Here is a 14,227-nt window from a genome sequence, read left to right as displayed (position 1 = left end):
TTTATTTTTATTTATTTTTTACTTTAAACTTATTGGACTTGCGGATTTTGCCTGCGGATTCGGATGTAATTCGCAGCAAAAGCTGCGAGAATTGGGGTGTGTCGTGGATTTTGACTTTCCCATTTAATTAAATAGGGAAAATCTGCAACAAATCTACATCCAATCCGTGACGGGAATTGACATGCTACAGGTTTAAAAAGTAATTGAACTTTTAAAAAACTTCTGACATGTCATAGTGACATGTCAGTAGTTTTGATCGGTAGGCTGTGCCGGTTCGCTTCTGATCGGCTTTTCTCGGAAATCTGAGCGAGCAGTGTATGGGCTTAATAGAAAGTCTGAGTCTGTACATCGTTTCTGAGGAAAGCCATTCTGAAAGAGATTGGTACAGTGCTCAACTGAGTAATTTTAGCGATCGGTGCTTGGACCCCCACCAATCAAAACTTCTGACGTCATTATGACATGTCAGAAGTTTTTTAAAAGTTTAGTTACCCATTAAATATCCACACTGCAGGTCAGTTTCTACTCAAAGATTTTTACCAGATTCAGGGCCTCTCCCGCCAATGAGGCTCTGTGAGGTGTTGCAGCTTAGCCCCTTCACTTGAATGGGAATGAGCTGCAATACCAGACACAGCCTGTGGACAAGCGTGGTGCTGTTTCTGGGGGAAAAAAGTAGATCCTGTTTTCAATCTAACAACTCCTTTAATAAAAGGGGGGGGGGGAAGCAGACCCTTTTCTAATCTTGGACAACCCTTTAATTACACAGTTAATGAATTCACTTTTCAAAAAGTCATAAAAAGTTGTGCAACGAGGATCTGATTCTGGTTTTTAAGATCTCTGTTTGCTTTCCTTTAACGGGAACATTCATTACTTACTTCCGGTGGATATAAGTCTCTCCTTGGTCATGTGATGGACACACAGGTGCACGGCTTATTACAAGACACCGTTCTGATAACTACTGTAACGAGCTGTGCAGCTGTGAGTCCATCACATGACCAGGACAGATGTTTATCCACTGGAAGTAAACCATGAATGTTCCTGAAGGTTGAATTATTGTAAACCGAGATCTCAAAATTTGTGAGGAATTAGTATATTGTAAAATTGTATAATAATTTGCTCTACAAAGATTAGTAAAGAGTGAGAGCACAAGGGGCATGTACCCCCAGGCCCTCCACCACCTTGAGGATATCTGGAGCCAACACAACCCTCCCTACCCTGGCCACTTTTTCCAATTTTCCCCACCCTGCATTTTCATACGTTGCTCATCTCTGGGACCCTCACTTCTTGGGAAAACAGAGGTCCCCTGATGGTTGTCGGGTGACCATATCCAGCCGAAAAGAGGTGGAAAGGTACGCACATCTAATGTCGATCACATCTAAGTTTATCAACTTATATGTGTTCGATATTATGATGATCCTGTGTGTTCGAGACATACGGCACCCACTCTGTTGAGCCGTCAGTTCAATGACGGAATTGGCTGACGTTGAGCTTTTATGTATAGAAGATTCATAGAAGCAGCATCTGAAAAACAATTGCAAATTTGTAATAAAGGTCAATTTTGAAAAAACGTTACACATAAAACATACATTTAATTTAAAAAAAAAAACCAAAGCCCTACAAAGGTGTCCATAGCCTTTTAAGATGTCTCTCAAACTTGAAATGGGGTTATTTGACACCCCGTAATGTGTTGGTTTTATTTAAGACTAATAAGTCAAATCTTATTTAGGGAAGCAGTGGTCCCTGATAAGCCAACAATCTCTCTGTACCTCCTCTATGTGACTATAAGGGCAGATACAGACGGACGTTGCGTTTTTGCGCGCGCAAACAACGCAGCGTTTTGCGCGCGCAAAAAACATTTGACAGCTGCGTGTGTCATCCGTGTATGATGTGCGGCTGCGTGATTTTCACGCAGCCGCCATCATAGAGATGAGGCTAGTCGACGCCCGTCACTGTCCAAGGTGCTGAAAGAGCTAACTGATCGGCAGTAACTCTTTCAGCACCCTCGACAGTGAATGCCGAACACAATATACAGCAACCTGTTTAAAAAAAAGAAAAAGTTTGTACTTACCGAGAACTTCCCGGCCCTTGCCTTGGTGACGCGCCTCTCTTGACATCGGGCCCCACCTCCCTGGATGACGCGGCAGTCCATGTGACCGCTGCAGCCTGTGCTTGGCCTGTGATTGGCTGGAGCTGTCACTTGGACTGAATTGTCATCCCGGGAGGTCAGACTGGAGGAAGAAACCGTGAGTTATCGGTAAGTCAGAACTTCGTTTTTTTTTTTACAGGTTCATGTTTATTGGGATCGGTAGTCACTGTCCATGGTGCTGAAACAGTTTAACTCTTTCAGCACCCTGGACAGTGACTATCTCCGGACGTCGCGTACCGGAATTTTTTTTGCCGGGTTCGGCCAAAACGAGTTCCGCCGAACCTGGTGAAGTTCGGTTCGATTGTCCGGGTTCGCTCATCTCAAAGACACTCCATTTGGATGTTTGGAAACAGAAAAGCACGTGGTGCTTTTCTGGTTACATTCATCCTTTTGACAGCTTGTGCGCTGTTTCAGTCGGTTCGCACGGAAGTGCTTCCGTGCGACCTGCGTGGTTTTCACGCACCCATTGACTTCAATGGGTGCGTGATGCGCGAAATACGCGGAGATATTGAACCTGTCGCGCTTTTTGCGCAGCTGACAAATGCTGCGCAAAAAGCACGGACTGTCTGTACTGCCCCATAGACTAGTACTGGTCTGTGCGTGGCGCGTGAAAACCACGCGGCCCGCACGGACCGAATACACGCTCGTGTGAATCCCCCCTAAAAGGGGGGCAGGGGCCTACACCAAAATAAATTTCTAGCACTTAACCCCGTCCCGCCACAGCCATTTTTTCCAGATTTTAATTTTTTTCCTCCCCACCTGCCTAAAGCCATAACTTTTTAAAATATTTTTTTGCCAATCTAGCCCTATGAGGACTTGATTTTTGCCGGACAAGTTGTAGTTGTTATTGGCACCATTTATTGTACCATATAATGTACGAGGAAAGGGGGAAAAAATTATTTGAGGGGTAGAAAATGAAAAAAAAAAACAGCGATTCCTCCACAGTTTTTTGCACTTTTTACGGCATTTACCGTGCAATTAAAACAACATGTTAACTTTGTTCTGCGGGTCAGTAGGATTACGGTGATACCAAATGTATCTGGTGTTTCTTCTATATTATACAAGGGAAAAACCAACTGTAAAAAATCTAATTTATTTTGTGTCACCAAATTTTGCGAGCCATAACTTTTTTATTTTTCTGTCGATTGAGAGGCATAAGGGTTTATTTTTTGCGGGACGAGTTTTAATTTTTAATGGTACCGTTTTGGGGTACATGCGAGTCTTTGATCACTTTTCATTCCATTTTTTTTATAGGTTCTGTCATTTTCCCTTTTTTTTTTTTACGGCGTTCTCTGTGCTGGTTAAATAATGATATATTGTAATAGTTCCGAATTTTACGGACGCGCCGATAACAATTATGTTTATTTTTTTACAATGCAAGGGTTTTTTTTTGTCCAAAAAAAAAAAAACATGAACAGATTTGTAAGATTTTTTTTTTTATTAGTCCCCCTAGAGGACTTGAACCAGCGATTGTTGGATCGCTTGCACTATATATTGCTATACAAATTTATTGCAGTATATTGTCTTTCTGACAGGCTCCTATTATCCGGAGGCAGGGCTTCATAGGAGCACAAAGATGGCAGACCTGGGGGCCCTTCATAATGCCCCCAGGCTGTCCTAACAACCATCGGCACCCTGCCATCATGTCTCGTTGGGGCCGATGGGCTGTTAGAGGGGGTTGCCTCCTTTCTAACGCTTTAAATGCTTCTAAAGGGTTAAACGTTACTGTGAATTGCCGACCCCCCCCCCCCTCTCGAGCGTACTCCATACTTCCCCTCCCCAGCTATGACGTAAGTGTTATGTCATATGTCGGGAAGGGGTTAAAGGCGTTGTCCAGTCATAAGAAATTGATGGTCTATCCTCAGGATAGGCCATCAATATCTGATCGGTGGGGTTCAGAGCTGTTTTGAAGGGGGCACGGCGCTTGTACAAGCGCTGCTTCCCCTTCATTTGCTTATCTGCTCACACTGAATCGCCGACACGTTTGTAGCGGCAATTTACTGTATTACAGCCTTCTCACATGCAAGTTTATACTATTAGGCCTGATTTACACGAGCGAGTGCGTTTTGCGCACGCAAAAAACGTGGCGTTTTGCGTGCGCAAAAGGCACTTAACAGCTCCGTGTGTCATCAGCGTATGATGCGCGGCTGCGTGATTTTTGCACAGCCGCCATCATTATGACACTCCATTTGGATGTTTGTAAACTGTTTACTTTCAGAGTTTGACAGCTGTTGCGCGAATCACGCTCGTAACACGGAAGTGCTTCCGTGCGGCATGCGTGGCTTTCACGCACCCATTGACTTCAATGGGTGCGTGATGCGCGAAAAACTGTGAAATATAAAACATGTCGTGAGTTTTACGCAGCGGACTCGCGCTGCGCAAAACTCACGGACTGTCTGCACTGCCCTATAGACTTGTATAGGTCCGTGCGACCCGCGTGAAAAGCACGCGCGTCGCACGGACGTATATCACGCTCGTGTAAACGAGGCCTTATACTGTGATCCACCAACTACAAGGGTGTCGGTGATTCAGTGTCAGCAGCAAAGGAGATGAAGGGGAAGCACCAGGTCTCCTTCAAAACAGCTGATTGGCGGGTGTGCCGAAAGTTGAACGCCCACCGATCAGGTATTGTTGACCCCTTCAAGGAGACTCTTACCCTGCAACAAATCTCTTAAAGGAACACACTCCCCACTTCCATCAATGTTCATCTCCCCAAACATTGTGCATTTTAAGGAACGAATATGTAAGAACAACAACCCAGCTGCGTTGAACAGATCTGGAAATTGTCAAAAAAACCTAGTCTTCACCTTTAGCTCCATTAAAAAGCCCCACGCGTTTTAATTACACTCTTAAAGTGAGAGCCATGAGAAGATCCTCCCTTGACATTTTCAAGGGTTCTTTTTTTATAAATTTTTTTTATTTTATTTTTTTCTTCTGTCCGCTCCACTTATGGGAAACAAATGGGTCTACTTGCCTCTATCTAGATTGAGATTTTCATAAAGTCATTACTTCTGTCACACAGACTATTTCCAAATTGAAAAATCTGGAACAATAAATGATGGGGAGACGGTTAATAACTGTTAAGAAATCACATTTGGAAAATTGCGTTTAAGCAATAACCTTTTCCCTGTAATTAAATGACAGAAAGGTCCCGGTTTTAATTAAGTCAGCAATTTATAGTTATGAAGCCGTATTTCACTATGCAGATTAGGAGATGATAGGTCACACGGCAACCTCCGAACATTTTTAGTGGAGCTGATCTTGTAATTACGCCTCTGTTCGCTGGGTGACCACGCTGAACCGTATCTCTAGATTAAACTATTTTCTATTTGCTGCTTCACGGGTAAATTTGCCACCAGGACGGCGGCGAACGTCTTTAAATTAAAATGGTTTTTAAATGAGGGGGTGTGAATCAGGCAAGAAAGGCCATCGCCACTGAATGGACCACTAGTCAAGACCCCAGACAGAGAATATATCATTGTTTTACTGGGCCCTAGATCTTCGATGCCGCCATGTCCGGGGCAGATTTACGAGGGAGTAAAATGCTAACGTTCCTGTATTTATAAACATATGATGGGGGTTTCATTTATAATTTATTCCCCGCCTTCACATTATGCAGCTCGTAAAAAAGGGAAATGAAATGCTGTGTTGGACAGCGGGGGGAGGTGCGCTCGCACGCCTTTCACATTTTATTTAACTAAGCCGCTCTCATATTACACATTGATTATGAGATTGTAAGATGCCGCTGAACTTTCGTACCGGCCCTCGGGCCTTATACCAGGGTTCTACTTGTGTCCATTTGACTTACCAAAGATACCAGGAGGCCTGCAGGCAGATGGAAATGTACGCTCTCTCTTGGTTTTAGGATTATTTTGTCTTTTTCTTACTAATATATGTTGTTAAAAATTCTGTCCAACTGGAAGCTGAGGGGACAAATCAAAAGAGCCGTCATTACAGCTAGAACGGGTGCAGCTTTCCTAGAGTCCTGAAAGGCAAATCTGTCTTATTATTCAGAGCTACCCCACCTCCAGTACTGCTGCGCAGTCAGATTTGCCATTCATGGCTTGAAGAAAGATGGATCCTGCTCAGGGAAAGCTGGGTGATGACCAATATGGCTGCAATTTCAGGTTCAGCTTTCGTACAGTCCTGAAAGACAAATCTGTCTCATTATGCAGAGCTGTCCCCCAGTACTACTGCATAGGTAGATTTGCCGTTCATGGGTCGAAGAAAGATGGATTAGGTAGATGGTTTTCATACCATGGAAAGCTGGGTGTCATCCAACATGGCCGCCATCACAGGTGCAAATCTGCCATGACCGTTGCTTTCCTCAGTGCCCGATCTGTTTTTTTACGGATAACATACTAACCCATTCATTCATTTTATTGTTTTTTCATTTGTTTTTTGCGGATCCGTGTGTTTGTTCTGCAAATTATAGAACAGGTCCTATTCTTGTCCATATTTGTGGTCCGTCTCACGCATTCTAGTGTGTGGGTACGCAAAAAAACAAAACGGGCAGCACGCAAAAGCCACTAGGATACGTGTTTTTCGGTCCGCAGAAACGGAAACGGTTGCATGCATGATGCCTTACTGTGCAGAGGTAGACTCCATTGCTCAATACTACTGCGTAGTTGGGCAGATTTACCATTCATTTCCGGGCTCCAAGAAAGTTGGATGACCTGGTTGGCATCCATGCTGTTCGAACTGTTTACGGAAAGCTGGGTGTTTTATATTCAGATTTCCTAGAGTTCTGAAAGGCAAATATGTTTTAATATGCAGAGACACTCACCACTCCTCAATATCTAGGTATATTTGCTATTCATGGCTCTAGTAAAGCTAGGTGGCATGGGTGGAAGCCATACTGTTAATCTGCTGAAGGAAAGTGTGGTGACATCGATATGTTTGCCATTACAGGTGCGGCTTTCCTAGAGCCCTGAAAGGCAAATCGACTTTATTATACAGAGATACTCACCACTCCACATTACTGCTGCTTAGCTAAGCAGGTTTGCTGTTCTTGGCTCTAGGAAAGCAGGATGGCAGTCATATTGTTAGAACTGTTCAAGGAAAGCTGGGTGACTACCAATATTATTGCCATTGAAGGTATGGCTTCCCTTTTTTTATTCTTAAAACCGCGCCCCTCCGAAAAATAGTTTGTGTCGGGTATTGCAGCTCAGCCCATTTGCTTCAATGGGGATCTGCTGCAATACCATACTATGGCCAAAAGGGGCAGCGTTTTAAAAAAAAAAAAAGAAAAAACATTTTTTTTTTTCTGGAATTTTGGAAGACCCTTTAAAACTCTGCCCTATCTGCATTTGTCCCAATAAGATAAACGCTGAGGAACCAAAGCTTTATAAAAAATATTTTTATTTATATTCTATATTTATTAAGAGTTTACAGCCGCTGTACGCTGCCGCTTTGCATTGCAAAGGGTAAAATCCACGTTAAAAATCTGCGACGTGTGGACTTTAGTAAATGTTACTGAGGCAAAGCTTGTTTTCTGTGGTTGGTTTTCTACTGTTAAGTGTCTGCTCAGACATAAGTTATTTAATTAATGATTAAACCTGCCTGCAATTTGTTATTTTCTTGTAAAAATTAGGTCAAGAGACATAGTGTTTCTTACTTCAAATATGTGAATGATCCTGCCACCCCCAGATCATCTCCCTGTCCTTCCGGGATTGAGAGTTATCAAATGTGATTAATGGGAACAGTTATCTTCCACTTAACCGCCCCTGGCGCCCGATACCTGTGTAAAACATTACAGCGGAGCTGACATTAACATTAATCATGGCTGCATACATATTTATCACTTGAGTGAGAGCGCGGCGTCAGAAACAGCTTTTAGAAACAAAGTCATTTCCTGGATACAAAAATAAATGAACTTTCAGAACGCCTATGGTGATTGCACTGGAAAAACTCCCAAGGTTGACTTTACATAGGGAAGTGACATCATTGTTCTTTATCGTCGTGAAATTCATTCTTTAGGTTCTGCAATGTCAAAACAAGAATTAGAGACAACGGTCTATTCGGGTTTCTAAGTCACAATTTCGATGCCTGAGCTCGTACCACTTCAGGGAAATGGGGCTTGCACGCAGCGTCCATGTCGTAGTGATATCTATGCACCCTCGGGACGCTGTCTGTAGTTCCCTCATCTATGCATGAAGGCCACTTTTTTTTTATCGCAGACTAAGGGTCCATGTGTAATTACCAGCAGGTTATTCTGTGTAAGCACTGTGCTATACAACCGGTTTGACCTTGGGCCACCTCTAAGGGCGTTGTCTAAGTAGCCTCCCCAGTATTCACCCTTTAATCCCCCTATGGGGATCTGTACTTCGCTGTGGGGAGGCTACCAGGTCGCTACCTCCTGAGGTGGTCCTGGTATCAAAGGACCAGGAGGCAACGGTGAAGTACACCGAAGGGTCAGGCAATAGGGCGGACAGGGTCCGACAGAGGTCCGTGCAAGCTGAGTCCGGGCAGCAACGTATCCGGGCAGAGGATCGAGACAGGCCATAGTAGAAATTTGAATTAGCTGACCGTAAGGAAACCTTCTCAGGAGCAAACTAACGTTGAACCAAGTTGCTCGAGCGTCAGATGACATGAAGCTGCTTTAAGTATGTACTGGGCATCTGGGATTGGTTAAGGCTGATTTGACTGCACGCGCGCTGGCCATTTAAGAATCCACAAGTGATCGCGAAGGCAGAGGAGGAGTGACAACGGGAAGCAGAGGCATACTGCATCTGTGCCTACTGGGAGAGACAGCATGCCAGCGGCCATGAACCACCAACACAGCACCATGACCAGAGAACCGGCAGCAGGGGTGAGTAAACCTCATCGTTACACCATGTACAGAGCATTCCTATGTGCATGTTCCGCCATATTGCCGCACACAGAGTACCTATGGGTCCATATTATGGGCAGGTGGGCACTTGAATTGCCGCTTTATGGTGTCCTTGATTAGGGCATTTGGACATCATAGATGAGGGTCTCCTGTTTGGAACCACTCTCTATTAGCAAAGAGGAGACCCACTAACAGAGACCAGCTTGTGCTCTGGTGGTTTTGGCCTGGCCATGTATTACGTGGTTTGCCATTTATCTTTATGGGTGCCATCAGGGGCGTAACTAGAAAAGACTGGGCCCCATAGCAAACTTTTGACTGGGGCCCCCCATCCCCTGAGTGTCACACAACTCCCCCTTGTAGATAGTGCCTCTTTAACAGTCCCCCCTGTAGATAACGCCATACAGCCCCCACTGTAGAGAACGCCATACAGTCCCCACTTTAGAGAACGCCATACAGCCCCCCTGTAGATAGCGCCATACATCCCCCTGTAGATAACGCCATACAGCCCCCCTGAAGATAACGCCATACAGCCCCCCCTGTAGGAAACGGCGTACAGCCCCGCCCCTGTAGGTAACGCCGTACAGCCCCGCCCATGTAGGTAACGCCGTACAGCCCCCCCTGTAGGTAACGCTGTACAGCCCCCCCTGTAGGTAACGCCGTACAGCCCCAACCCCCCAAAAAAATCAGACCTATAGTGTGTCCTACAAAAGACATGTATCCCCTATCCACAGGATAGGGGATACATGTGTGATCGCTGGCAGCGATAGAGAGAACGGGGGACCGAAAGTCCCCCGAAGTTCTCCATGACTAACCTCTGACTTCCGGAGTCTGCGCAGCTCAATAAAAATGAAAGGCGCGCTGGTCACGCATGCGCACAAGCGCGACCGGCGCACCATTCATTTCTACGGACCTGCCGACACAGACCTCGGAAGTCCGAGGTTTGTGATGGAGAACTTCAGGGGACTTTCGGTCCCCTGTTCTCCCTATCGCTGCCAGCGATCACACATGTATCCCCTATCCTGTGGATAGGGGATACATGTCTTTTGTAGGAACAACCCCTTTAATGGCAGCAGCAACGGCGGTAGTTACGCCACTGGGTGCCATGTAATACTCAATTACTCCTGCAGCAGGTGATATATCAGCAGTGGTGGATTAAGTAGACCATGGGCCCTGGGATGTTACCCAAACTTGGGCACCCCCTTCCGCACCGCCGCCCTGCCACGTCGTAACTATTTTTAACACTACCTTTTTGGCCAAGCATTAACAAATGGGTGTTACGATTCCCCTTGTCACAGGGCTGTGTCCCTACATACTGACAGTATCACACTCCTGACAAGGGGAATTGTCTATCAGTCCTGGACTGCAGAAAGACTTTTTGTGAAAAACAAGGATTTCCTATATTAAACATGTCAGGAGAGGTGACAGATTCTCTATAAATCTAGTGACTCACAGGTGACGACGTCTCAGATTCTAGTAGTTTTTTCCTCTTTCCTTCTCCATCCGGTCCAGAGCTGATGACGACTTCTCTCGGCCATGACTCATTTCTGCAGAATTTGCCACTCAGATGTCTTCAGCTCCTCACTTTTCCAACATGTCCACACCTATAAACGGAAATAAAGTTATCATGGTGCCACATACTGTGCCCCTAAATATAATAGCACCAAACACTGCGCGCCTGAATATAATAATACCACACACACTATAAAACACCACATACACATAGTGCCACACACAGCCCCCTGTACATAGTGCCACACACAGCCCCTGTAGATATTACACACCCATGGCCGGCCTTAGATACGTTCGACCAGTGCGGTCGCACAGGGCGCCAGCCGCCACACTGAAAGAGGGGCACCAGCGGGTGTGTGTATCCCCACGCCGTTGCAATTACCAGCGGGGATACACACACTAACTGCAGTCGCCTTTCCACCCGGGCGCTTCTTAACTTAGTGGCCGTCGCTACCGTTGTAGCATCCATAGCGGCTGCTAGTGGTAACACCGGGCATGAGGGCGGTGGCGCCGCTAGCAGCTGCTGCGGCTGCTTTAGCGGTAGCGATAGCACTATAGCAGAGCAGGGAGGTATCTCCCTGCTCTGCTGTCTACTAGCACCACTGTAGCTCCCTGAAGGAGCGGAATCCCCAAGTGGCCGGGGATTCCGCTCCTGGAGCGCTGCTCGATGTCTCTGTCTATATATGGACAGTGACATCAGGGGAAACTCCTGAAGCGGAATCCCCGGTCACAGCTTTGCAGACGCTATGACCGGGGATTCCACTCCAGGAGAAGCCAATGACGTCATAGACACAGACTACAGGAGCTTCTCCTGGAGTGGAATCGATGGTCATAGCGTCGGCAACGCTGTGGACGGGGATTCTTCTTCAGGAGTTTCCCCTGATGTCACTGTCCATATATGTACAGAGACATCAAGCAGCGCTCCAGGAGCGGAATCCCTGGCCAAATGGGGATTCCGCTCCTTCAGGGAGTTACAGTAGCGCTATCTATACTGGAAGGCGGGGGTTTTTATCTACAACGGGGCTGTGGGCTGTGTGGCACTACCTACAAAAAAGGACAACTGTGCAGGAGCACACAAAATACCCAGCTTTCCCGGCTATCAAATAAATGTGTGGAAATAAATTAAGATATAAACTTTTATTTAATCTAGCTCAAAGGATTAATCCTTTAGCTAGACTAAATAAAAGTTATATCTTAGTTTATTTCCACACATTTATTTGATAGCTGGGAAAGCTGGGTATTTTGTGTGCTCATGCACAGTTATCCTTTTTTGAATGTCTATTGCCCACCAGCTATCAGGGTCATTTCGTAGTCCTTGCACTACAAGGGGGCTGTGGGCAGTGTGGCACTACCTACCAGAGGGCTGTGTGGCACTACCAACCAGGGGGCTGTGGGCTTTGTGGCACTACCAACCAGGGGGCTGTGGGCTGTGTGGCACTACCAACCAGGGAGCTGTGGGCTGTGTGGCACTACCAACCTGTGGGCTGTGGGGCACTACAAACCAGTGGGCTGTGGGGCACTACCAACCAGGGGGATGTGGGGCACTACCAACCAGGGGGCTGTGGGCTGTGTGGCACTACCAACCAGGGAGCTGTGGGCTGTGTGGCACTCCCTACCAAGGGGCTGTGTGGCACTCCCTACCAGGGGGCTGTGGGCTGTGTGGCACTCCCTACCAGGGGTCTTTGCGGCACTCCCTACCAGGGGTCTGTGCAGCACTCCCTACCAGGGGGCTGTGCGGCACTCCTTACCAGGGGGCTGTGCGGCACTCCCTACAGGGTGCTGTGCGGCACTCCCTACAGGGTTCTATGTGGCACTCCCTACAGGGTGCTGTGTGGCACTCCCTACAGGGAGCTGTGTGGCGCAATCTACAGGGGGCTGTGCGGCGCAATCTACAGAGGGCTGTGCGGCGCTATCTACAATGCGGCTGTGCGGCGCTATCTACAAGGGGGCTGTGTGGCGCTACCTACAAGGGGTCTGTGTGGCGCTACCCACAAGGGGTCTGTGTGGCGCTACCCACAAGGGGTCTGTGTGGCGCTACCCACAAGGGGTCTGTGTGGCGCTACCCACAAGGGGTCTGTGTGGCGCTACCCACAAGGGGTCTGTTTGGCGCTACCCAGAAGGGGTCTGTGTGGCCCTACCTACAGAGAGAATCTGTGAGTGGGGGGCTGATGGTCATTTTATTTTGAGAGAGGGGTATGATGGTCATTTTACTGCGAGTGGTGGGCTGATGGTCTTCAAGTGGTTTCCGCCTCTGCACTCCAATTGAAATTAATAGGAGGCAGAAAATACCTGCGGCGCTCGTTTGGAGCTTTTTTTCCTGCGTCTTTTGCATTCGCTTCAACAGCTTAAGAAAAAACACAAAAAAAAGGTCAAACAACGCTGTCAGTTCCTGAAGGAATTTTGAGGCAGATTTGTGTGAACATACCCTACGAGTGTAGTGCTTGTTCTTAGCCGTTTTCTGTCTTTCTCAAAACAATTTTTGGTAGGGGGGGCCTGAGGAAATTTAGTTTTTTCAGTGCAGCCTCAAGTCTGAAAAGGTTGGGAAACTCTGTACTAGGCTGCAGAATCTCGTCATGGAGCAGCTCAGTTCGTCATGGGAACGGGGCCTAGGTGAGAACAATTTTTGTTTTTGTTTGGGGGCACTGTCTACAAGGGGGAGGTGGGGGACTGTATGGCACTGTCTACAAGGGGGAGGGGGGGACTGTATGGCACTGTCTACAAGGGGGAGGTGGGGGGCTGTAGGGCACGATCTACAAAATGGAGGTGGGGGGATTATGGCACTGTCTACGGGGAGGCTATATGGCAAAATCTACAGGTGGGCACTATACTGTGTGGGGGCCACTAAGCTGACATTATACTGTGTAGGGGCACTACAGGTGGCATAATACTGTGGGTACAATTAGAAGATAAAATACTGTGTCCTTGAAGGGGTTGTAATATATTATTAAATATTATTATTATACTGTATGGGGGCACTAAAGGGGCATTATAATTTTTTTATGGGGCATTTTTTTTTAATGATGGGGTGGGGCGCAGAAAGATCATTTCGCACAGGGCGCCATCTATCCTAGGGCCGGCCCTGCACACCCCCATAGATAGCGCCACACACAGCCCCCTGTAGATATCACACATCCCCCCCATAGAGAGCATTATACACACCCCCTATAGATAGTGCCATAGAGCCCCCCCTGTAGAGAGAGCCACACAGCCCTCCCCCTCTTGTAAATAGCGCCAAAAAGCCCCCTATAAAGAGCGCCACACACATACCGCTGTGGATAGCGCTACACAGCCCCCCCTTGTATATCGTAATACAAAGCCCTTCCCCTTTGTACAGTGTCACACAGAGCTCCCCCCTTGTATATGGTGTCACACAGCGCTCCCCCTTTGTATATAGGGCCACACAGCGCTCCCCCATTGCATATAGGGCCACATAGCACCCCCCTTTGTATATAGTGACACAGAGCACTCCCCCCTTTTGTATACAGGGCCACCCAGCACTACCCTCCCCCTTGTATATAGTGTAACGGAGCAATCCCCCCTTCCTTGGATATATACACAGCGATAGTCCCCACCTAAAAAAAATATATACAGTTTACTTACCCCGTGGCAGCCGCTCCAGCTGGACGCGTGTGAATCCTCCGGACTAGACACATGCGCAGACCAGCGTGATGCAGTACCTCATCACGCCGGCCTGCGCAGGGAGTCTTCCCAGCGCCTTATAGGCTGCAAGCCGAACATGACCA

Source organism: Rhinoderma darwinii, chromosome 9 (assembly GCF_050947455.1).
Source record: "Rhinoderma darwinii isolate aRhiDar2 chromosome 9, aRhiDar2.hap1, whole genome shotgun sequence".
NCBI classification, from domain to species: domain Eukaryota; kingdom Metazoa; phylum Chordata; class Amphibia; order Anura; family Rhinodermatidae; genus Rhinoderma; species Rhinoderma darwinii.
This window is presented reverse-complemented; position numbering follows the sequence as displayed.